At 44.2% G+C, this 25,507-nt stretch overlaps 1 pseudogene; it reads right to left on the bottom strand.

Annotated features, from left to right (window-relative positions):
* Window positions 1-22,822: 22,822 nt before the first annotated feature.
* On the bottom strand, window positions 22,823-24,074 carry LOC107402381 (coiled-coil domain-containing protein 50 pseudogene; annotated as a pseudogene).
* Window positions 24,075-25,507: the final 1,433 nt, after the last annotated feature.

Raw genomic sequence — 25,507 nt, forward strand, 5'->3', positions numbered from 1 at the left:
CTATGAGTGTGTCTTGTGCCCACAGAGGACAGAAGAGGGTGTCAGATCCCTTGGGACTTGAGTTAAGGATGGTTGGGAGCTTCTTTGTGGGTGCTGGGAGCTGAACAGAGGACTTATGCAAGAACAAGTGCCCTTAACTGTTGAAACATCTTTCCAGACCCCAAGATTCCCCTTCTCTCAGTCTTGCTGCCATTTTTTTGTCTGTGGTTTACTTGGGTAGTGGCTTTTCTTCATACTAGCTTCTGATTTTGAGGTAGGGGCTGAGCCCCAGTGTTTTACCTACTTTTCTATTGCTGTGAAGAGACATCTTGACCAAGACAAGGTATAAGAGAAAACATTTAACTGGAGGCTTATTTCCAGTTTCAGGAGGTAAGTCAATGATGACCACAGCAAGGAGCATGGCAGCAGCTAGGCAGGCACAGTGCTGGTGCAGTGTCTGAGCACTTACATCTCACCAAAGCATGAGGTGTAGAGAGAGAGAGAACTGGGAATGGTGTTGGCTTTTAAAGCCTCAAAACCCATACCCTGTGACACAACCACTCCACCAAGACCATGCCTCCTAATCCTTCCCAAATAGTGCTGCCAACTGGGGACTAAGTATTGAAAGATATGAGCCTATGGGGGTCATTTTCATTAAAAATATCACCACCAGGGTTCTCGTCCTGATAAGACACTCCTTAGAGGAAGACAAGGGATTTATTTACATGCTTTTGTTCTATATTTTACTCTTAGAAACAAAGGAACTACTCTATTGCCCTACTGGTTTGTAATAGTCAGGATAAACTAGGTTATATATCAGGAACAAAACATCCTAAAGCCTCAGTGACCAAATAAGTCTGTTTTTCTCCGTTGTGTGTAATAGTAGGTCAGTAAAGGAGCTGTCTTAGTCCCTTTTCCTGCTGCTATGATAAAATACTCTCAAAGAAGTTAAGGCAAAAGAGGTTTATTTTGGCTCACAATTCAAGGGGACAGTCCATCAGGGTGTGAAGTCATGGCAGCAGGAGCTTGAGACAGTTAGTCACACTGCATCTCCAAGCAAGAAACAGAGTGATGAATGCTTGTGCTCAGCTAGCTTTCTCATTTTTATACAGTCCTGTACCCAAGGCCAGAGAATGGAGCTGCTCACTTTAAGTGTGAGTCTTCCCACTTCAATGAAGCTAATCAATATAATTCTCCACAATCCTTCCCAGAGGTTAAATAATCCCTCACATGTACGACTGCAGGCTCATCTCCTAGGTGATCCCAGACCCTGTCAAGTTGACAATGAACACTAATAATCACAGGAACTCATTCTCCCTCAGGTCACTCAGGGTCCCTATAAAGGAACAGTGCCATCAAGAACACTGTCAGTGGATGAGCAGAGGGAACATAGCTCTGGAGAGTCTCCCACTGGCTTCCAAATGCTGCAGTTTTGAAATGACACACATGGCTTCTGCTCATGCATCAGATAGGGTGTTATAACCCCACTCAAACACAAAGGGACCAGAAAATTTGGGCTAACAGTGCTAAAAAGTGCTATAGCTGTTCTCATTGTCACGTGTCCATTTTAAACCTAATCCCTGGCAGGCAGTCTAGGATAGCCAGGACTGGTTTACAGCAACCTTTGGAAGGTGTGAGTGGTGACTGAGGTAGCACAGAAACCTCCACAGCCTGGGAATGGAGCTGAGCTAGTGGGACATTGTGGGAATTCTCTGACAGTCTTATGCCACTAGGAGACGCGGAGTCAGGTTTGCTTTGCCTCTCTGTCCTTCCTTCTTTTCTCTCTCTCTCTCTCTCTCTCTCTCTCTCTCTCTCTCTCTCTCTCTCTCTCTCTCTCTCTCTCTCCTCCTATTCTTCTTCCTTCTTCTTCTTCTTCTTCTTCTTCTTCTTCTTCTTCTTCTTCTTCTTCTTCTTCTTCTTCTTCTTCTTCTCCTTCTCCTTCTCCTTCTCCTTCTCCTTCTCCTTCTCCTTCTCCTCCTCCTCCTCCTCCTCCTCCTCCTCCTCCTCCTCCTCCTCCTCCTCCTTTTCTTCTTCTTCCTCCTTCTCCTTAAAAAGCAGACTTAATTCACTTTATTTTTCTTGTATAAAAACCCTGGTATGATAGCCACAGCTGGAGCCTGGGTCCTCTGAACAGAGACTCTGGTATGGGTTTTCACAAGATGGTCAGTGAATTCCTGATAAGGAGACTTGGTGAACACAGTCTCTTTCCAGAGATTGGAGGTCAGGTAGCTGTAGTTCTTAGAGATGGCATCAATGGTGGCCTCGGAAAAGTTCCCCAGGGTGGCAGTGCAGACCCTGGTTGACGTGTAGTCATCAATACTGGGCATCATCAGTAGCTTCTTGGGCACAGGGGCAGAGCCGATGCCAGTGCATTGCGGGCAGGGATGAGATGCACCAATACAGAGCCACAATGGCCTGTTACTTTACATGGAACAGTGTGGGGCTTGCCAATCTTGTTCCCCTAGTAGCCTCTCCACACAGGGACAATGGAGGCTTGGCCAAGATGATGGCCCCTCAATGGCAATGGCTACTTCCTTGGAGCACTCAACACCAAGACCAACATGACCATTTGTGGTTCTCAATAGTGACAAGCCTTGAAGCTGGTCTGCTGCCCAGCCTGAGTCTGCTTCTGCACTGGCATGAACTTTGGAACCTTATCCTTTAGGGATGCACCCAGGAATAAATCAATATTCTCAGATTCCTTAATGAGAAGGGAGAACAGGTAGATCTCCTCCAGGGACTTGATCTTCATGTCCTTAACTAGGCAGCCCAGCTTGGTGGATCCACTCCTTGTCTTTGGTTTTACCTCCACAAGCCCCGAGGCCTCAGCCATGGCCACAGTCTCAACTACTGTCGGGTGGGGGGCAAAACAGCTTGACCGTATAACTGCCATGACAGGCTTAGGCCCAGACACAGCTTCTGTAACAGGCTTACTAGTAACACCGGGATCTAGAAAAAGCCATGAGCTGATGCCACCCAGGGAGGGCCTGCATCTAAGGGGAAATACCTGACATTCCAAATATTCCCTGTACTTCTAGACAAATGTCAGCCAATAAGGGTCCTGAACCCTGGAAATCCCCTCACCCCAACCCCTGTTATGATAAAAACACCACCCTGCCTGGGCTTGGGGCTCTCTGCTCTCACTGCTGTGATGGACAGGGAGTCTGAGCTTGAAATAAAGGCTGTTTGCTTTTACATATGGGATTTGGTCTCCATGGTGGTCTTTTGGGGGTCCCTGCTATCTGGGCATAACATTTGGGGGCTCATCTCAGGATCTCCCAAGCCCAGCAGGACCACCACCCATAGAGCCTGAAGCTGGCCGGCATGTTTTCTTTTCTTTCTTTTTTTTTTTTTTTGGAGTGAATGCTAAAAGATCAGAGAGACAAAGGAACAAGCCACCTCCTATCTCTAGGACTCATCAGCCTGAAAATCTTTCCTCAGCTGAAAGACTTTGGTTTCTGTATCCCTACACCTTATATACCTTTCTCTGCCCACCAATACCATTTTCTGTCTCAACTTTCCTAGTGCTGGAATTAAAGGCATGTGACTCCCAAGTGTGGGATTAAAGGTGTGTGCCACCACTGGCTGGCTGTATTTCTCTTCCAGACTGAATCAATCTCATGTAATCCAGGTAGCTTTGAACTCACAGAGATCCAGATGGATCTCTGCTTCCCCAGTGCTAAAAGGTATGTGTCACCACTGCCTGGCTTCTATGTTTAATCTAGTGGCTTGTTCTGTTCTCTGATCTTCAGGCAAATTTATTAGGGTACACAATATATCACCACATTTCCCCTTTTTGTCTAAAATAATAAAAGGTTATAACTAATATAAGAAAAAGTATATACAATAAGTGCAGTAAGTATATACAATGTATATAGCCAAGAATTACATTAACAATGTCCGTTCCATTAATATTTGACAGATTCAGAGAAAATATTCCATTATTGATCCTATTTTGGTGAGTCCAAAATGTTGTACCTAATTCACATTCTATCCTAACTTGTATTACCAAATGAATGCTATCTTTTGATGTCTTTCAAACTTATACAATTTACACCTCTTTTTTTTTTGTCTTTTTTTTGTGATATATATTTTTTATTTTACAATACCATTCAGTTCTACATATCAGCCATGGGTTCCCCTATTCTCCCCCCTCCCACGCCCTCCCCTTACCCCCAGCCCACCCTCCATTCCCACCTCCTCCAGGACAAGTCCTCCCCCGAGGACTGTGATCAACTTGGTAGACTCAGTCCAGGGAGGTCCAGTCCCTTCCTCCCAGACTAAGCCAAGTGTCCCTGCATAAGTTCCTGGTTTCAAACAGCCAACTCATGGAATGAGCACAGGACTTGGTCCCACTGCCTAGATGCGTCCCAAATCAACTGTCTCACCTATTCAGAGGGCCTGATCCAGCTGGGAGTCCCTCAGCCTTTGGTTCATAGTTCATGTGTTTCCATTCATTTGGCTATTTTTTTTCAATAATTGAGTAAAACTGAAATTTATTATATGCCACAGTCATCCTAGGGACCTCCATGCTATATATATAGCCTCTATGGTTCTATGGGTTGTGGTCTGATTGTTCATTTTATATCTAGAATCCACCAATGAGTGAGTACATACCATAACTGTCTTTCTGGGTTTGGGTTACCTCACTCAGGATGATTTTTTCTAGTTCCATCCATTTGCCTGCAAATTTCATGCTTTCATTGTTTTTCTCTGCTGAGTAGTACTCCATTGTGTATATGTACCACATTTTTTTCATCCATTCTTCCGTTGATGGGCATCTAGGTTGTTTCCAGGTTCTGGCTATTACAAATAGTGCTGCTATGAACATAGCTGAGCATGTATCTTTATGGTATGTATCAGCATTCTTTGGGTATATGCCCAAGAGTGGGATGGCTGGGTCTTGAGGTAGTTCGATTCCTAATTTTCTGAGAAACCGCCATACTGATTTCCACAGTGGTTGTACAAGTTTACATTCCCACCAACAGTGGAGGAGTGTTCCCTTTGCTCCACATCCTCTCCAACATTGGTTGTCATTGGTGTTTTTGATCTTAGCCATTCTAACAGGTGTAAGGTGGTATCTCAGAGTCGTTTTGATTTGCATTTCTCTGATGATTAAGGATGTTGAGCATTTCTTTAAATGTCTTTCAGCCATTTGTAGTTCTTGTTTTGTGAATTCTCTGTTTAGCTCTTTAGCCCATTTTTTAATTGGACTGTTCAGTGCTTTGATGTCTAGTTTCTTGAGTTCTTTATATATTGTGGAGATCAATCCTCTGTCAGATGTGGTGTTGGTGAAGATCTTTTCCCAATCTGTTGGCTGTCTTTTTGTCTTATTGACTGTGTCTTTTGCCCTGCAAAAGCTTCTCAGTTTCGAGAGGTCCCATTTATTAATGGTTGTGCTCAGGGTCTGTGCTGTCGGTGTTTTATTTAGGAAATGGTCTCCGGTGCCAATGCGTTCAAGAGTGCTTCCTATTTTCTTTTCTATTAAGTTTAGTGTAACTGGATTTATGTTTAGGTCTTTGATCCACTTGGACTTGAGTTTTGTGCATGGTGACAGATATGGATCTATTTGTAATCTTTTACATATTGACATCCAGTTATGCCAGCACCATTTGTTGAAGATACTTTCTTTGTTCCATTGTATAGTTTTGGCTCCTTTGTCAAAAACCAGGTGTTCATATGTGCATGGATTAATGTCAGGGTCTTCACCCTCACCCCAACCCCTGTTATGATAAAAATCCCACCCTGCCTGGGCTTGGGGCTCTCTGCTCTCACTGCTGTGATGGACAGGGAGTCTGAGCTTGAAATAAAGGCTGTTTGCTTTTACATATGGGATTTGGTCTCCATGGTGGTCTTTTAGGGGTCCCTGCTATCTGGGCATAACATTTGGGGGCTCATCTCAGGATCTCCCAAGCCCAGCAGGACCACCACCCATAGAGCCTGAAGCTGGCCGGCATGTTTTCTATATGTCTGTGTTTATGTTTGTGTTTTCTAAGTTTACTCTCACTTGGATATCCTTTTGTAAATGGGCTTTTGGAATAGCCTTTTGTAAGCGAGCCCAAAATTTGCTAGTATCTGCAGAAGGTTCTTTGGATGGGCTTGGATCTCTTTGGTTGATTTGTATTTGAATTTGATTTGTATAGATGGGGATGGCATGAGGCCAATGTCTTCCTTTTGGTTTTTGTCTCCAGGTGCCAGGAGAGCTGTTTTGTTGTCTTATGTGTTGTAATTTTGTTCTCTTCCTGATTCACAAAAATTGTAGACTCTTATTTTAAATTTTTGAGCTGGTCAGCTGACACTGTTTCTGGGAAAATTGTTTGCCCTTTTGTTGGAATGTCCTGCCTATATGAATGTGTGAATGTGTAAGAAATGTGGCCATAGTATGCATGTTTTATGCCTGGGCTTATGTATGTGTTGTGACTCCAGATAAGAAACTACATGGACAGCCTTTAAGGCCAGATAGCCAGCAGAAGGGACAGAGGATCCCTTTGGATGAACTGGGATAGTCTAAGATTACTCCTACCCCCCACTGCTTCCTTGCTCTCTGACCCAGAACACTAGCAGCAGTGGGCAGGAGAGCTCCTGGGACAGGGACTCTGGTCACAGTGGAGGAGTGGCCCTCCGCCAGAGGGCCCAGCTGGGGCAGGGAGTCACTTCCAGTCTGCCATTCTCAAGCACTTGAGAATCTGGGGTTAACTGTTGTGAAATATTGTGTCCCCCAGTATATTGACACCCTAATAAACTTTTCTAGGGGTCAGAGAACAGAGCCAGCCACTAAATTAGACATAGAAGCCAAGCAGTGGTGGCACACACCTTTAATCCTAACACATGAGATCTCATGCTTTTGCTTGGGAAACACACATGCCTTTAATCCCAGGAAGTGATGGCAGGAAGCAGAAAGGTATATTAAGGAGTGAGGACAGGAACTAGAGGCTTTTCATGGCAGTTCAGCTAAGACCGTTTTGGGTGAGGACTCAGAGGCTCTCAGTCTGAGGAAACAGCATCAGCTAAGGAGTTGGCGGGGTGAAGTTGACTATGGCGTGTTCTGTCTCCCTGATCTTTTAGAATTTACCCCAATATCTGGCTCTCGCTTTTTTCTATTAATAATACCTTTTTAAGATTTGTGCTACAGTTAACAACAATCTTTTGTCTGCATGCTGCATGCTGTCCTCTCCCATGCTGATGGGTGGGGCTCCCAAGAACTACCCTGGGAGCTGCCCATCAAACCTGACGAGGCTTGGCTCCGAGGGAGGAGTCACTACCTATGGTTACTAAGCTGTGGTGGCTGTGTTATAATGCTGTAGGCAGGGCTGCTTTGATCATTGAGATCCAATAGATTATAAATACTTGTCATCATTTAGAGGAGTTGATTACACAATGTTATTGGTTAAAAAAAGAGGAAAAAAAAAATCCTATTGCTAGTTTCAGATGCTTTACATTCATACAGTATTGATGCAAATTTAGTTATTCTTGTTATGGTATGTGTATGTCTTTCTGTTATTGTTTAAAATATTGTAGCCATACAATATATTCTAGACTACTGAGCTGAACCAGAAGAAAGACAAAGTTTCTGTGTTTAAAAAATAACAAAGAAAGCAGGAGACTGGATTAATAAAGAGAAGGAAAAAAAAGAGGAATTTGTCTGAAGTAAATGTCTGAGGAATCAAAGGTACATAGAAGGTTGTAGAAGGCCAGAGGGGATGCTAACTATGTTGTGGTTTCTCATATCTGCAAATGCTGAATTTAAAATTTGACTATATTAGGTTAATTCTGGCTGGTTTTCATTTTACAAATAGCTGATGATTTTTCACTGCAAAATATTTATGTCAAAAATGGAGATATATACATGTGTATATATATGTGTACATGTATGTGAGGTAGATTTAACTCTTTATGTGTGAATATAACTACTAGCTTTTAACTCTGTATGTGTATGATACTTGGATCCAACTATATGTATATTGTGCATGTAATTATTGTTTAGAAAAACATGTTTTAAATGCAATCACGTGGCTTTTGGCAGCCATCTTTTACTAAAGTTATAAAGATCTATTCAGAAAAAACAAAAAAAATAAAGATCTATTCAGATTAACAAAAGCTAACTTAAAGATTTACACCTAAGTACTCATGTCTTTGCCAAGTGTTCAACAGCAAGCTTCTAGAAAATTTAAATATATGGCTACATATGTTTAATAAATAAGTTATTTGATAAATATTAAAGCTGTACCTCAATGCTTTTATACACAAGAATGTACCTTGCTCTGGCAGCTAAACTTTGTAATTCCAAGTCATCCAGGTAATAGCCACCAGAAACAGATGTTCATTCCTTGTAAATGACCTAAGCAAAAGACTTGGAACAGATTCTGACTCCATGAGTCTCAAGCCTTTGGGGATTGGAAACCTTTTTACAGGGGCAGCCTAGGACCACCTGCATGTCAGATGTTTGCATTGAGATTCATAACAATGGCAAAACTGCAGTTATTAAATAACATTGGGAAAGTTGAAAACCAGTGGCTTGGAGAATGTTTCTCCTTACTCAAGGTCTATCCAGGCTTAAGAATGTATGTCTAGCCTCTTTGTCTTTGCTAACTTTGTTAAGCTTAAGCTATTTGGATAAACTGAGTCATATAAATGTTTTATATTGATACTAAAAGGAGTTTCAATTAAGAAATTGTTTTTTTTCTAAGGCTCATACTTAACAAAGATAAAACTACAAAGTTCCCTTCCCACGGTCAGACATTAAATAAAGCTCCCACTCCCTCAGGGGCTTGGAGAAAGTTCCTGCTTGCTAAAAGGGAGTCACCCTCCTTATCTCTGGTAAAAGGAACTTATGGCCCTTCCATTAACATATGGCTATTCTGTTTTGGTTTCTTGACTGAACCCATATTTGATACTAGAAGAGATTCAATTCAAAATCATTGTTTTAAAGGCTATTTATTGTAGACTGTTAGAGAACACATAGATAGTTAGTCATCTTATAAATAAAGATGTTCTTTAATTGTAGTCATGCCAAGTACTGATGTAATTAATTACATGGATAAGCTTTACTTAGTCCCTTGTATATGTTTTCAGGGTTGAGCTTAAAACAAATAGCTAGAAACAAAGTTTATCAATTCAGATATACCTGGACAGCCTTCATACTTTAGAGATCTGCAGAATATGGCATTTAAAATGTTGATCTAAAAGCTTATTATATCAGACAGACTCTCAGATCCTAGCAGTGACCCAAGGTCTCCAAAGAAGATTACAAGGTACCATGATGTCTGCAGCTGGATTATGGCAATGATGACCACAAGATGATATGCCTCAATGCAACATCTGCTACCAGGACCCGGCCCAGACTGTGGACAAGCAACAGGACACTGGAGACACCCCTTTTTCCTAGATAAAGTAACATCAGTCTTCAACATGTTCCTCTTCCACAGGAAAAATTCTCCCCTTATGGGCCTGGTGGCTGAAGAAGATTGATGCTGTTCTGATACTTGTGCCTCCAATGCAATCGAGACCTGGGTATGGGCTGGTCCCTATAGAATTGGAAGCTGTTGGCTTGCACTCAGGTATAATTTATGCTTTTTAGAACTCTGAAAGTATTGACAGCTAGGCTAGCTATAACTTTGTCAGCTTGGCAGCATCAGACAGCCAGATCCTACCTCAAGAATATAGCCAACTTGTTAGCTCATTTTAAATAAAATGTTCTAAGATATAAAAGTTTGAATAAGTCATAAAGGTTTAAATATAGGTCTGAACAAAGGTCTGAGGATATGAAAGTCTACAAGTTTTGAGGATCTAAGAATATTTTCAGATATATAAAGGTCTGAGGATATGAAAGCTTATAAGCTTTGAGGATCTCAGAAAATGATTTAAGATATAAATGCAAGTTGTGAAGATATCAATGAATGATTTCAATTATGAAAAATGTTCTGGTTTGCTTTCCCCTTCTACAATATAAAAGTTCCAAGCTTAACATTCAGTAGAGTTCTGATAAGCTGGTAGAGCAGTGACTACTGTTCAGTCACAAGCTCAAGATTTTAGATTTATTTTGGTTGTCATCTAAATGTAAACTTAAAAATGCTTCTCATCATGCCAAAAAAATGCCTGTCCAATTTATACCTGGCTGTCTGGACAGAAGGAAAATGCACACACTTTTAACCTAAATCTGTAGTTCTTGCCAGGACTCAAAGGTACGAGTCCACTTCTGCTGTTTTACAGATACCCATCACATGCTTCATCTATGATATGGATTTCAGTACAGATTGGTAATAGTAATGTATCTGAAACCTTTATGTCATTTTGTAAAATAATTCATATAGGCCTCAGAGGATTAAGAGTCATAAAACTTGGATCCACTTCACAGAGGTTGGAAGGTCTCCAGATAAGTACAGCTTAAATTTTCCCCACTTGTCTATTCCTAAGGGTGGTATTTTTTCTTTCGTGGTCTTGGGACTCCTGCCCTTCCCAATTACTAGAACTATGGACCTAAATGTTCCAATTATGGTCATGAATTTTAACTTCTGTTCCTAGTTTAAAATTGTCTCACCAGGTTTCTTCTTGGTTGACAGACACCTCCAAGCTTCAGTTGCTAACTACACTGCTCTGGATGACTACAAGCTCTGGACTTGCTAAAAGCTGATGTGGACCAGCCCAGCCAATATTATTGTTTTCTGTCTCTACAGCTAGGTCAAATATCCACATGCTTCTGACAGATGCCCCATTGCCCAGCCTTTCACTAGACTTTCAGCCATTCTAGGGCCCTAAAAACAATGACCCAATGTCAGATTGAAGCAATTCCAGAAGAGAATGTCATCCAATGTTCCCTGCTCAAAATAAGTTGAAATGCTGGGTAAAAAGGAAACTCTCTGGCATAGGGGACAAAATGGCTAACTATAATGCCCATGACATACCAGAAAAATAGGTTCAGAGTTGTCAATTGATAAATTTATTAACTAAAATGGTTCTGCAAAAGACACCTTCTTTGTGCAGAACCAAAGAGGTATTATATGGCCTTAAAATTATTATTCAAGATTATAATCTGGTTGTACTCAAAGATCAGAACTACAGGGCCTTAAGAATGGCAATAGATACAGATGTTGCTGACCTAGAAAAATCTGTTAGCTAATGGTTTTTAGGTCCCAATACCCTTGAACCCCTGGGCAGATAGGACTCATGATTGAGTCCTGTCATTGGTACTTGTGAAGGGGTGTGTGTTGGGGGGGGCAAAAAAGCTTGACCACACAACTGCCATGACAGGCTTAGAGGTCCAGACACAGCTTCTGTAATAGGCTTACTGGCAGGTAACACTGGGATCCAACAAAAGCCATGAACTGATCCCACCCAGGGAGGTCCTGCATCTAAGGGGAAATACCTGATTTTCTAAACATTGCCTATACCTCTAGACAAATGTTAGTCAATCAGGGTCCTGCACTCTGGAAATCCCCTCATCCCAACTTCTGCTATGATTAAAAACCCCACCCTGTCTGTGCTTGGGGCTCTCTGCCTTCACCACTGCATTGGACAGAGTCCAAGCTCCAAGCTTGAAATAAAGACATTTTGCTTTTATATACGGGATTTGGTCTCCATTGGTGGTCTTTTGGAGGTCTCCATGATCTGGGCATAACAACCATGACTGCATAATCCTGGGCCCCTGGGTCCTCTGGGCCCTCCCACTGCATTGATGTCATCCACCATTTGGTATTTTCCCAAAGAAGAAGCTCTTCTTAATCTCCCCCCCCCCCAGACAGGGTTTCTCTGTGTAGTTTTGGTGCCTGTCCTGAATCTCGCTCTGTAGGCTATGCTGGTCTTGAACTCACAGAGATTCACCTGGCTCTGCCTCCTGAGTGCTGGGATTAAAGCATGCACTACCACCACCTGGCTTTTCTTTTCTTCTTCTTTTTTGTTTGTTTTTTGAGACAGGGTTTGTAACAATAGAATAGGCTGTCCTCTAACCCACAGAGATTGTCCTACCTCTGCCTCCTAAGTGCTCGGATTAAAGGCATGCACGAACACTGCCTGGCCCCACTCTTATACTGTATCACATAGTCAATCTCATTTCTTTAAAAATGTGTTGTTGCCCCTGCTGGCTTTTTTTTTTTTTTAAAGTTTGTTTATTATTTGTGTTTTGCATGTATGGCTGCATGAATTTATGTGTGCCATGTACATAGAGGTCAGAAAAGGGTGTCAGATCCCCTGGTACTGGAATTACATACAGTTGTAACCCACTCAGCATGGGTGTTGAAAACTGAACTTGGATCCAGTGTGACCAGAGCAAGTTTTCTTAACCATGGAGCCATCTCTCCAACTTCCACCTCTGTTATCTTAATGACAAGGCATGGTGAAGTCATGATACCTACTTTGAAGGCATTAGCCCATGGCACTCTCACTTCAAAGCATGCTGAGACAGACATATCCTAGTTGGGTGGTCAGTGAAACTTCTGTGAAGGACAGGGTGGCCAATTGATGGCACCTGAAGTGACCCACTAGTGCCTGATCACACCAGCTTTGTGGACTTTTACAAAACACCTGCACAGATCTAGCCTCTGTGCTAAGCCCTAAGACTCTTGTAGATTCTCAGAGTTCAAGTCTATAACATATCATGGATGGTCACGACACATCTAAACCCCTGCTATCTGGGCTTTGGTTGGAGGGGCCTCTGGTCTTGTCTATGCCCCCAGTATGTGACTGTGGTTATCTTAGGGGACATTCTTAGGATGGAAAGGCACAACGGTTCTCGAAAAAAAAAAAAGAATAAAATCAGAAAATTTAATAAGTACTTACTTGGGTTTGATCCTATTCCTTCCTCTTTGTCATAGTCTTCCGTTCCTTCTTCTGTGCTGGGGGTGGAACCCATAATCTTGCCACATTCCTGCCGTTGGTTTTCAGAAATAGCATCTCACTATGTAGCCCAGGCTGGCCTTGAATGCATGTTCTTCCTGTCTCAGTCTGTCAAGCTTTGGGATTACAAGCATGCCCCAAACCACAGGCTCACAGAGGTGAATGGTTTATGAAGGCTTTGTTAATTGAAAAAATGTAGATGTTAGGGTCCATGCCCCAGCAGTTTTGGTTTAATTTTGGAGATGCAGTGATCCTGGAATTTGGCAATGTTCTGGGCACTCCCCAGTGATTCTAACTACAGGTTTGAGCTGGACACGGATTCTTCCTGAGAGACGCCAGCCCCACACTTTCCTGTGAGCACCATATGCGAATAGAGGGTGTAGCTAGAGTTTTCCTGCCTTGCCCACAGTCAGGACAAATCTCTGTCACCCGCCAGTCCCACAGCTGCTCAGACCCAACCAAGTAAACACAGAGACTTATATTGCTTACAAACTGTATGGCCGTGGCAGGCTTCTTGTTAACTGTTCTTATATCTTAAAGTAACGCATTTCTACAAATCTATACCTTGCCACGTGGCTCGTGGCTTACCAGCATCTCCACATGCTGCTTGTCCTGGCAGTGGCTGGCAGCGTCTCCTTCTGCCTTCCTGTTCTTTTATTTCTCCTCTGTTAGTCCCGCCTATACTTCCTGCCTAGCCACGACCAATCAGGTTTTATTTATTGACCAATCAGAGCAACTTGACATACAGACCATCCCCCAGTACAGCCAAGTGCAGACCATCTCAGACACCTGCACTCAGGCCCATGGTCCTAATCATCCTCTATGCAAACCTGCTGAGTAACGCCACAAGGAACCCAAGAAGGGCTCCCACAGGACATACATTAACATCCCACAGCAAGAGGGGGTGAAGTGGGACAGTTGCTGCAAGGCCCACCCTTCGCCCATGACTGAGAATAGATTGGCCATTGAATGTCAGTTTCCAAGAGAAGGGGACAGGCTGAGTTAGAGGGGATGGCAAGGTCTCCCTAAAATGTGACACCCAGCATCCATTCCTCTGAGACACTGACAGAAGCTAGACAGACTGCTGAACGCTGAATACTTGTGTTCCCTCAAAACTCACATGTCAAAGCCAATCCCCATATGTGACAATTGACTGGTTATCTTTATGTGATTGTGACCAGGATACCTGACTTGAAGAGAGGATGGTTTGTTTCAGCTCATGATTCGCATTTATTTCACAGCAATGTAGTGGGGGAGAAGGGGCAGCTTGGTGTGTGTGGTGGGAGCTTGTGGCTGTTACTTCACATGGTGTAGACCTGGATGCAGACAGCACAAGATGGAAGCAAAGCCAGGCTATAAAGCTCAGATCTCCCAAAATAGCAGCTCCACCTGGGAACTGGCAATCAAACACACGAGCCCACAGGTAAATTTCAAGACTCAAACTGACAGATGGTGTTAGGAGATTTGGTTGTTTGTGGTGCTTCATGCCTGAATACTCAGCTGAGCCAGGAGTATTGACAGGAGTTTGGGGCCATTTTGGATTGCTTAGCAAGTTACAAGTCCAGTCAGAATTCTATTGCAAAGCCTTGTCCCTAAAATAAACAACAAATGAGGGGGTAGTGTCTTTAGGAGAGATTGGGTCATGATTGGTGAGCATTGTGTCTTTCTGAAAGAGTTCCCAGAGACTACATCAGCCCTTGGCAGCTATCTTAAAAAATGGGGCCCTACTCAATACCAAATCTTTCAAAATTTTGACCTTGGACTTGCCAGCATCCAGAGCCATGCAAGTCTTTTATAAGCTACCTGATCTGTGATCCTTTTGTGACAGCATCCTGAAGAGATGAAGACATAGGCCCATGGCAGGAAGAAATCCCAGGCTTATGTTTGGAATCAAGCTGAAGCTGGTGTTGCTGAACCAGTCACCCTGGTTGGTTGAGGACTCTGGCAACCCTGATCACTTCAGCAGTTTCATCTGAGCCAAAGGACAAAAGGAAGCCTGGCATGAGGAAGGGAGGGAAGGCACTGAGCCAGATGTGCAGACCTAGTGGGATTTGGGGGAGAAGCACTTTTGTTGTTTGCCCCAAAGGGGAACATGGCCACATGTGTTTTGAGGGGCAGCTCAGACCTCTTCAGAAAGAAAAGAGCCAGCATAGGACTGAGCTGTGACGAGATTCCAGACACAGCTTGAGATGCCCTACTCCACGAGCCCGAGTCCCTCTGTCTTCATTATTCAAGGCTATGCTATGTCTTACTCAACACAGCTAAGAAGGGTCTGCCACCATAAAAAGCTCCTGGAATGGGGCCCGGGCAGCTGTCAGGGCCTCCACAGAGTAACATAAGCGTCAGTGAGTGGATTGTAACTGTATGCTACGTTAATTAGGCTGCTGGATATTAGAGTTTTCGATGGTTATTGCAGTCTGTAAATCCTGTAGCAAACACAGGTAGGAGCATGGAGCTGGCAGGGGTTCCTGCCTTGCAGAAAATAGTCTTGGTTATTTCTTGTCAATGGGGTTTAAACTCAGGGTGAGTTTAAGTTCTAGAGACATAGATGATCTGAGGGAGAGAGGTCCAGCCATGTGACCCACCCGCTGTTACATTGGTTCTAGGTAGATGTGTTTGTGTGCTCAACTAGCAAATGGGCCACCAGTGTGGACTTCTTAGGGCCAGCTGTAGTTTGCTGTGACAGGGACAGCTTTGGAAAGTGCCTGGTCCCTGGTTTGGAAGACAGTGCTATAGATCCACAACTCTGGGGTGAAGCCACACACAAGAACTTTATCCCTTACACACTTCACTTATAGTTTTTATTTTAAAAATGATGCTGAGATACCAGGAGGACCATGGTTGTAGCTGGAGTTTTCTTTCCAGGTCCTGCCATGTCCTGCCAGTCCCGGAGCCCACTTATAAAATAAACACACAAACTCTTACATTATTTAAACAGCTTGGCCATTAGCTCAGGCCTATCATTGTCTAGCTCTTACTCTTATATCAGCCCATTTCTATTAATCTATACTTTGCCACGTGGCTTGTGGCTTATTGGTACCTTACATCTTCCTTGTCCTTGCGACGGCTCCAGCAGTGTCCCCCTCTGCCTTCCTGTTCCCTCAATTCTCCTCTCTGTTAGTTAGTCCTGCCTATACTTCCTGTCTGGCTACTGGCCAATTAGTGTTTATTTATACAGAGCGACATCCACAGCTTGCCTAAAGTCACAAAAACAAGACAGGCAAGGACCCACTTTTCTGGTACCACTCAGCTGGGCCCATCTTGCTTCTGATCTTTGGGACCTAACAGGCTTCTCCTGCCTCCCTTCTCACTCCCCTTTTCTCTGAGCCCTTAGTTGCAGGCCTGTCCCCACCCCTTCAGGCCTGATGGCAATAGGGCTTCTCCATCCACCAGCCTATAATGCATGTCTGCCCTAGTAAGCCTGTCTTCCTTCGGGCCACCTCATTGTGGGTACATGGAGGCTCAAAGAGGCAGAGATTGCTTCTGAAACCTTGCTCATGGGTATTAATTTCATGCCTCATAACTGTTTCGGAGATGGCTGTGATAGAATACACCTATAATATGCCTATAATCCTAGCATTCGGGAGGCTAAGGCAGGGAGATCTGGCATTCCCCAGCCAGCCTGATCTAGATAGTAATTTTCAGGCCGGCCTGGTTACCAAGGGAGAAATCCTATTTAAAGAAAAAAATCAAGGCAAATTAACCAACCAAACAAGCCAAAAATCAAAAAGAAAAGGCTGGGATTATAGGTCATGGGTACAGTGTTTGCCTTGCAGGTTCAAGGCTGTGGGTTTAGTCTCCAGCACTGCAAACAAACAACAAAGAACGCTTCTGTGTGCCTCTGTACTGGCTGGTTTGTGTGTCAACTTGACACAAGTTAGTCATTGGAGAGGAAGAGGCTTTGGCTGAGGAAACACCTCCATGAAATCTGATGTAAGGAACTCTCTCAATTAGTGATCAATGTGGAATGACCCAGGCCACTGTGGGTGGTGCCATCCCTGGGCAAGGTTCCATAAGAAAACAGGCTGAGTAAGCCATAGGAAGCAAGCCAGTAAGCAGCACCCCTCCATGACCTCTGCATCAGCTGCTGCCTCCAGGCCTCCTCCCCTGTTATGTCTTCCTTCGGTGTTGAACAGCAAAGTGGAAGTGTAAGCCAAATTAACCCGTTCTTCCCCAACTTGCCTTTTGGTCATGGTGTTCTGTTGCAGAAAAGAAACTCTAACTAAGACAGCCTCCAATGCTAACCCTGGTCTAGGCTACAGATATCCATCCCTCAGAGGTATAGCCACCTCCTCACTGGTCTTTTATGGTCCTTGTCCTGGTCTCTCTGGTCCACCCCTCCACTCTTGTTCACTTTTCCCTGGCTTCTTCCCAGGCCACTCACAGCCTGAAGCTTCCAATTGCACCTTATCTGGGTACCTCCTAGGTCCTACCCCATGCCAGTTTTCCTGCCTGCCTTACTCTAGTGAAGATGTCTGGCCTCATCTTAAGGTCGGTTCCCACAGGACATAGGCATGTCTCTTTCCTGTCCTACTTTATAGTCTCATGGCCCCATCTCTACTAGTCACTGCCTCACTCACTAAATTGGGGATGACCTATGGGGTGGGGACCAGCAGATTCAAGGCAACCATACCCTAGTGACTGAGACATTGTTGAACTCCTAGTCTCCAGAGGTCCAGGGTAGAGAAAGAGCCAATATTCTGAGAGGTGGCAGATCATGTATTTGGGGACATCCTGCATTCCTTTGGACTTGGTGTTTTCTTGCTTTAAAATTGCAGTTCTTAGGCAAAGGCCCTTAGTAGCCAGGGCCCTACTATGAGGGATAAGATAACCAGGGCAATGGTTTAATTATTTCAGATATCTGCTAAGCCTACACTTAGTAGAATTATTCATGGTTCTTCTACAGATGATTCACCATGCCCCCAGTATCTCGGAACCTAGGCAAGTACTCTATCTGTAGACTAAAAAGCTATTATTATTACTATTATTACTATTATTATTGCACAGGACTAGCCTCTGAGCCAAAGTGCACCCATCTTCAGGAGTTCAACTGGGTTTGCTTTCTAAAGATCATCACAGCTGGTCTATTGGCTGTTGATGTTCCCTCTTGGAAGGTGGGGCTAAGAGAGTCACAGGGTCCTCATCGGACTATCCACATCTTATTTAGTAGTTGTATGCAATTCTGCCCTACTTAATGTGGCCTCTGGGTCTCTGAAAAGGGCTAGAGGATGCATGTCCTCTTGGACATATCCTACAGGTAAGGAAGGAGTCAGGGGAAAGGCTGTCCTGGTTGGTTTTTTTTTTTTTTTTTTCAATTCAACACAAGCTATAATTATCTGGGAAGAGGAATCTCAGTTGGGAAAACATGCTTCTATAGATGAATTTCTAAATGGTTTTATTAAATTAAAAAAAAAAAACAACAACCATGGAGCCAGATATAGGGGTGAAAACTTGAGAGATCAGGGAAATAGGGAAAGCCACAGCTAACCTTACTTCACCAACTCTGCAGCTTCCATATGCGAGATTCTTCCTGTCTACCCATGCCTATATACCTTGCTGTTCTGCCATCTGATTTGCTCTCTCTGTCTAGCTACATCACTTCCTCTTCCTGCCCAACTCTTGTCACTTCCTGTCTGTCTGTACAGACATGGTTAACTAGTGTTGGAATTTAAGGTGTGTGCCACCATACCTGGCTCTGTTTCCAGTATGGCCTTGAACTCAGAGATCCAGACAAATTCCTGCCTTCCATGTGATAGGATTAAAGGCATGTGCTACCGTTGCCTGACATCATTGTTTACTTATAATGGCTGGTCTTTTCCCTCTGATCTCCAGGCAAGCTTTATTTATTAAAGTACAAATAAAATATCATCACATGCTTCCATTGGATTGTCTGTAGTGCATTTTCATAGTCACACCCTTGGCACACTCTCTCTCTAATGGGACAATATACATTGTGTGTGTGTGTGTGTGTGTGTGTGTGTGTGTGTGTGTGTGTGTGTGTGTTTGTGTGTGTGTGTGTTTGTGCTGGCCTGGAACTCACTGTTGACTTGGAAGTCATGATTATCCTTCTGCCTCAGCCTTCCAAGTGATTGGGTTACTAGTATGAACCATTATGACTGGATAAGCAACAAATATTTATGAACATATTTTTTTCCTGTAGAGAGGATGGGTCCTAGGGCTTTGAGCATGTTAGGCAAGGCTGTCTACCACCAAGGACTACACTTTAAGGTCTTCCTTGGGTTCCTTGTGGTGTTCTCCCGCCCCACAGTTTGGTTTCTCTGTGTAGTTTTGGTGCCGGTCCTTGATCTCGCTCTGTAGACCAGGCTGCCTCGAACTCACAGAGATCCACCTGGCTCTGCCTCCCAAGTGCTAGGATTAAAGGCATGCACCACCACTGCCTGGCTCCTTGTGGTGTTTTTTTTTTTTTTTTTTTTTTTTGGTTTTTCGAGACAGGGTTTCTCTGTGTAGCTTTGCGCCTTTCCTGGGACTCACTTGGTAGTCCAGGCTGGCCTCGAACTCACAGAGATCCGCCTGCCTCTGCCTCCCGAGTGCTGGGATTAAAGGCGGGTGCCACCATTGCCCAGCTCTTGTGGTGTTTTTTGAGACAGGTTTTTCTATGCAGCTCAGGCTGGCCTGGAACTCATGATCCTTCTACCTCAGAAGCTTCCTGAGTGCTTAGATTACAGGTGTGTGCCAACACGACCAGAGACTGCTAAACCCATTCTATGCAAAGCAGTATTCTGCACCATATGGGGATGTTTGATGGTTTTAATGGCAAATAGGTAGGCAAAGTCCTAGCTGAGAAGGGCTGTAGGACATACAAGAAATGATGGAGGCTGGTGGAGGAGGGGCTGCTGAGCTAAGAAGGTGAGGATGAGCTGGGAAGGCCATGAGGGAACCTTCCAGTAGAACAGAGACAAATGCAGATGAGGCTGACATGGGGTTGAGAGACGAGGTAAAGAATGTCCCACAAAGAAATAACTCAAGTGCAAATACTGAGAGTGGAGCAGAGGCACATTTGAGGGGTTTAGAGTGGACAGGACAGGCACTGGGGAGGGGGAGCCTAGGATCATCATGGAGGGACTTGGGAATTCCGGTCCGGAGCATGACTGATAATCAAGTTAGGGGGAAGTTACTTCTTGGCTTTTAGTGGAAGGATGGCACAGACTGAGTTATGTTCCAATGGTCACCTTGTCTGTATGTGCCCAAGTATGGAGTCAGGGAAGCTATGGGATAACTGTGACTGTGACTGGGCAGTTGGTGTATGGGAGGATGAGGTCGAGAGATAGGACTGTGAGAAGAGCTGGGAGGAGAGGAGCCTTGAGTTCCGATGTAAGCTGACACTCAGTAGGACTTCAAGAAAGGTTGGATGGGGTTGTGGATAAAAGAGAGGAAGCAACACAGAAGCAGACCTTGTCCCTGTGTTACAGAGACAATAAGACAGTTCCATTGGGTGGGTGTAGATGTACTTATGTGGAGAGGTCAAAGGGCAGTGTTTTCACACCACCATTCAATAAGCCTTTACCTTGGGTCAGGTTTTCTCTAGATAATTGAGGATCCAGAATGATCAAAACGCAGTCTTTTTTTCTTACCAAGCTTTTACTCTAACTTAGGGGAGAAAGACAATGAAATCATACCTCCTCTCTGGTTGACAATATGATTTTGAGTACTTTAGGTCTACCTGGGGCTGTGGGCATGTGACCAGACACAGAGGGAAGTTAAAGAGAAGTCCAAAATGGGGCTGAGGACAACCCAACATTTCCATGTCTTGGATAAGAACATCCATTTAAGGACTCTAAGGAGTGGCCAGGAAGGGGGTGAAGGTTAGGAGGGTAGGGATAAAGCGGGGTTCCTGGGTGAGGAATGGTTGCCCGTATTAAATGCTAACTGGAGGGAGGTCAGATGAGATAAATATGAAGATAGCCTTCAGCTTTGCAAAGATGTATCACTTGAGTGAGCTGGTGAGTGGTTGGTGGAGGCAGAAGCAATGTAGTATTCTACATCTCATCCCATTCAACACACTATCCCAACCAACCTGCTTTATCCTGTTCAGTCCCACTGTGCCTGGTCTATGGTCCAATGTCATGACCCTCCCCTCTCTTTTATATTTCTCTCTCTTCCTCTATCCCTTTCATTTTCCCCTATCTCCTTCCCTTCCACACTTCTCCCTTCCTGGGAGATCAGCTGGATGGAACAGAAAGTGAGAAAATATTTTCTGTAAATGCATATGAAGGCTGAGGCCTTTGCTCATGAGTACCAACTTGGTGGCTGGGAAACATCTTTCTTTGTTAAAATCTCTTGGGACACAAAATGGTGAACCGTCAGGGCCTTGTCCATTCTGGATTTCCTGCTGCTCCAACATTTTTTCTTTTGCAGTCATCTCTGTGTTTGCCTACTTAGCAATGCTTGTCCTTCACAGCTCATGAGAAATTACCAAGAACGTTATTGACTCTAATTTTAATTTGTCTAGTACTCTTGTTAATCATGTCTATTTAAGACCTCCATTAAAGGCCTATGAGGTTAATTAAATAGACAATTCAATACAGTTCTATTGGAACCCCTTCTATTAAATTAATATTATAGACATTTAACAGATGTCTTAATGAGGCATTGTAGTTAAGGAATGCAAACTAAATTAAAGCAAAGGCCATTGTCCAGAAAGTGAGCCTTTACCCTAATTGATGGATTTGGGGAACAATCTTCATGTTTATTCTTCAGAACCTGAGAGACTGGTCATTGGGTGATCCTTTTCAGCATCCAGAAAAGCCTGGCTCAAGCCTGGTCAAATCAGACATCAGGACTGGAAGAGACTTAGATGCCACCTGGAATGTACCATCTTCAAATACTGGTGTCTGGAGGAAGCAGGTGGGGTGTTACATAAACACACAGCTATGTTGGTTCCACTCCTGGAGTCTGACTCAATATGGCTGAAGTGCAGCATAGGATCACCTGCTGCAGACATGTCCCTGCTTATTCTGGTGCAGGAATTCCAGGAGCCTGATTTTGGAGGCCTTCATGCAGTCAAGTTATCCCATTTGACAGATGGTAGTTTGGAGACCCTGAAAGATTTCATAACTGATTCATAAACTGATCAGAATTTTGTATCCTGCTCCATGATTTTGAAAGTTAGTAGAAGTTCCTGCCATCTCTCCCCACCAGTAATGAGCTGAGTGCAATCTAAGGTATGTCTCATGGGATTGAGACTAGTGGCCGCATGTCCCCTTTCCACTTCCCCTGGTTGGTGGGGAGAACAGTAGCAGACATTTTCAGGCCTTGCTTTGATTTCCTGGGTTCTTTATGATGGTTCTGAACCTGGGTGTGATTAGATTCTTTTTTTTTTTTTTAAATATTTATTTACTTATTTATTATTTACACAGAGGAGGGTGCCAGATCTCATTACAGATGGTTGTGAGCCACCATGTGGGTGCTGGGAATTGAACTCAGGACTTCTGGAAGAACAGTCAGTGCTCTTAACCTCTGAGCCATCTCTCCAGCCCGTGATTAGATTCTTGATATCCCATGGCTCCCCTCAGGGGCCAACTCTGCCCATCCTATATGTTAGACTTTTTGTCCCTGTGATAAAATAACTGACATAAATGACATGAGGAGGCATTATTTTGCTCTGAGCTTCAGTCATCACGGCAGAGAGGACACAGTGGAAAAGGACACATAACAGACAAGAAGCAGAGACAGCAAGGATGCCTGTGCTGTAGCAAGCTTTCTTTTCTTGTATCCAGCTCCTGAACCTAGGAAATGATACTTCCCATGTATAGGGTGGATCTTCTCTTTCAATTAATCCTCTCTGGAAAGCCCTCAATGCCACAGCAAGAAGTGTACTTTTTTTTTTCAGAGTAACAACCAGGAATGGCACATAGAAGGAGAACAGCCAATGTGGAGTACATTTTGTATCATTTAGTTAATATCTGCTACAGCAAGTCCAGATTCCATTTTTTTTTTTTTTATTATGTATACAGCATATATGACAGCAGGCCAGAAGAGGGCACCAGATCTCATTACAGATGGTTGTGAGCCACCATGTGGTTGCTGGGAATTGAACTCAGGACCTCTGGAAGAGCAGTCAGTGTTCTTAACCTCTGAGCCATCTCTCCAGCCCCCAGATTCCATTTTTTTGTTTGTTTTGTTTTACCGCTTATTATGGAAACCTTTACGTGAGGACTCTGAGAAATGACGAGTGGCACTGTGCTGGTTTGTAAAATGGGTATAGTCCAGATCCTCAGGGCCCATCACTGTAGGTGGCAGTGGTCCTGACAGCCTGTCAATCTTGGAATGTTGTGCTTCTTCACTCTTTTGACTTTGCGTGTGTTGAGTTTGTTTTTGACTTGCACTCAGGGTCATGTTTCCTTTTGTCCAAAGATGACCTTTCTTGATCTTTGGCTTTCTTTTCTTCAGCCATCAAAAGTTGAGCAATTTCTTCATCCTGAGCAACCCTGAGCTGCTCTTATGTTCACATGTGTAGCCAAAAGTTCTCTCTCTTGCAATTTCTGGGCAGTTTCAGCATCATACCATTCCTGATCCCCGTGGGTCACTAGTGCAGGAGTACAGAGTTTCTTTTATTCCCCTTGGTTTCATTCCTCCATCTTCATAAGTAGCCATCTCCAAAAGTACTGCCCCCAGAAGGCTCTGGAATGTGCCTCTTCCTCTTTTTCCTCTTCTTGTAGCTCCTTCTCTTACAAAAGACGTGCTATGTCCTCATCCTTCTTCTCCTGAAGGTGTCGTCTCTCAGCCTCAATAGTCAGCTTCTCCTGAATTTCCTGAGCAATTTTACAACCATGCTGTTCAATGTCTTTGTAGTGTGTTTCTGGAGCTGAGCCTGGGCTTTCAGGTTTTCCACTTGGAGCTGCTTAGTCACCTGAAGATCATGCTGGACCAGACAGTTCTGCTGAATGTTTGATGCCAAATGATGCTCAATCTCTTTTTCCTGAAGGCTATGAGCCAGGGTGTGGTCCTCCAGGACAGCAAAATCTCAACACACTTCATTCACATCTGGCAGCTTGGATTGATTGACACTCACGTCGGCCATGGAGGCCTCTCGGCCTTGGGCACACGGAGACCTTGGTGCATGTCCACCATGCAGGCGTTGGTGCATGCCCACCATGCAGGTGTGCGGGCCAGGGAAGAAGTGTACTTTTTAAACCACCCATCACTCTACACATCTACAATCAGACTGTGCTGTTCCCAGTGGAACAAGGAGGGAGGAGTTTGGCTGCTGATAACTCCAGGAGTCTGGATACTGTACATGCTGCCAAAATAAAGGAGCTTGGAGTCTAGCAGTTAGGTTGAGCTGGCTGGTGGCCTACACATACCATACACCAAAGAAACACCAGAGAATCCCAAGCCATTCTACGTATGGGGTCCAGATCAGATATTCCTACCTTCCTGGGAAGTATAGGCAACCTTTTCTAATTAGGAACATTTCACAGTTGTTACTGAGGTGTACACTACCCTCCTCAAATTCTTATGTTGAAGCTCTAACTTCCAACATGACTATGTTTGGAGACAGGATCTTTAAGGAGTAACTAAGGATAAATGGGTCACAGGATGAGATGTTAATTCAATGGCCTGGTATCATTACAAGAGACACACTAGAGCTCCCCCTCTTGAGGATAGACCATAGGACAGCGAGAGGTGGCTGTTGCAGTCAGGAGGAACCCTTAGCACAACCTAATCTCGATAGCAGTCTGAGTCCTTTCTTGAGGTGCCAATGGCTTTTCCCATTGCCTTCTATGATACTCTCCCTGGGGCCAATGTTTCTGTAGTGCATGGTTTACATTCATCAGAGCTGGTTGTCACATGTGCCTCTCTATACCACCCATCTCATTTCTATCATAGTCCTGCTCCTTAGAGACAGAGTCACAAGTGCCAAGTACCATGAAAGTATGGGGACTTGGCTAGCCATACTCTATGCAGTACCAAGTGCAGTTTCCTTAGGACCAGTGCCTGGGAGGATGCTGTGGACCTTGGTCCCCTGGGAAGATCAGGGAGACAATAGCAGCACATCCCAGACAAGACAAAGAGCAGAGACTCTGTGGCAGATGAGCATCACATTGTCTCCCCTGAGACAGAAGGTCCTTAGTCAATGGAAACTTGAGTTGGGGCCAGCAGAAAAACGTTTCAGTTGGCAAGTGGCACCAGCAGTTTTTCTGGGAAGCAACTGTGTTTATGCATCATAGTGTGCCCTTTACATCACAGGGATGAACAGGTCTGCTCCAAATTTGTAACACCCATGCACTTTTGGCTGGCTAGAACAGCAGTCTCCACACAGAAGACAGAGTTCCTTGGTAGAGAGCTGGGTAAATAAGGAACATATACATACGTTTAGCAGTCTCCTTTACATCCCTGTAGCTGTACTGCTGGGAAGAACATGACTCTGGACCCAGGCTTTCTGGTTCAGATCTCCCAGTCCATGAGACCTTGGACAATGACCACTTTCAGGCTGAGGGCTCATGTGTGCCCTGAACCTGGGTGGCAAGGACTATGTGACAACATGAGGGTCAGTGCCATGAGGAATGTCTAGATGATGTAGATAGAACCAGGGCCTGGAGAGTCTCTAGGACTTGGGGGTGCACTTTGATTTCTGGGAGGAAGTAGGCTTTCTGTTTTTCTGTCATATAAAGGACATCAGGCTCACTCATTCCTCTTCCATCCAGTGTAGTCTGAGTGGGAGGCACCAAGGAATTGA

This window comes from Peromyscus maniculatus, chromosome 1 (genome assembly GCF_049852395.1).
Source record: "Peromyscus maniculatus bairdii isolate BWxNUB_F1_BW_parent chromosome 1, HU_Pman_BW_mat_3.1, whole genome shotgun sequence".
In the NCBI taxonomy this organism is placed as follows: Eukaryota; Metazoa; Chordata; class Mammalia; order Rodentia; family Cricetidae; genus Peromyscus; species Peromyscus maniculatus.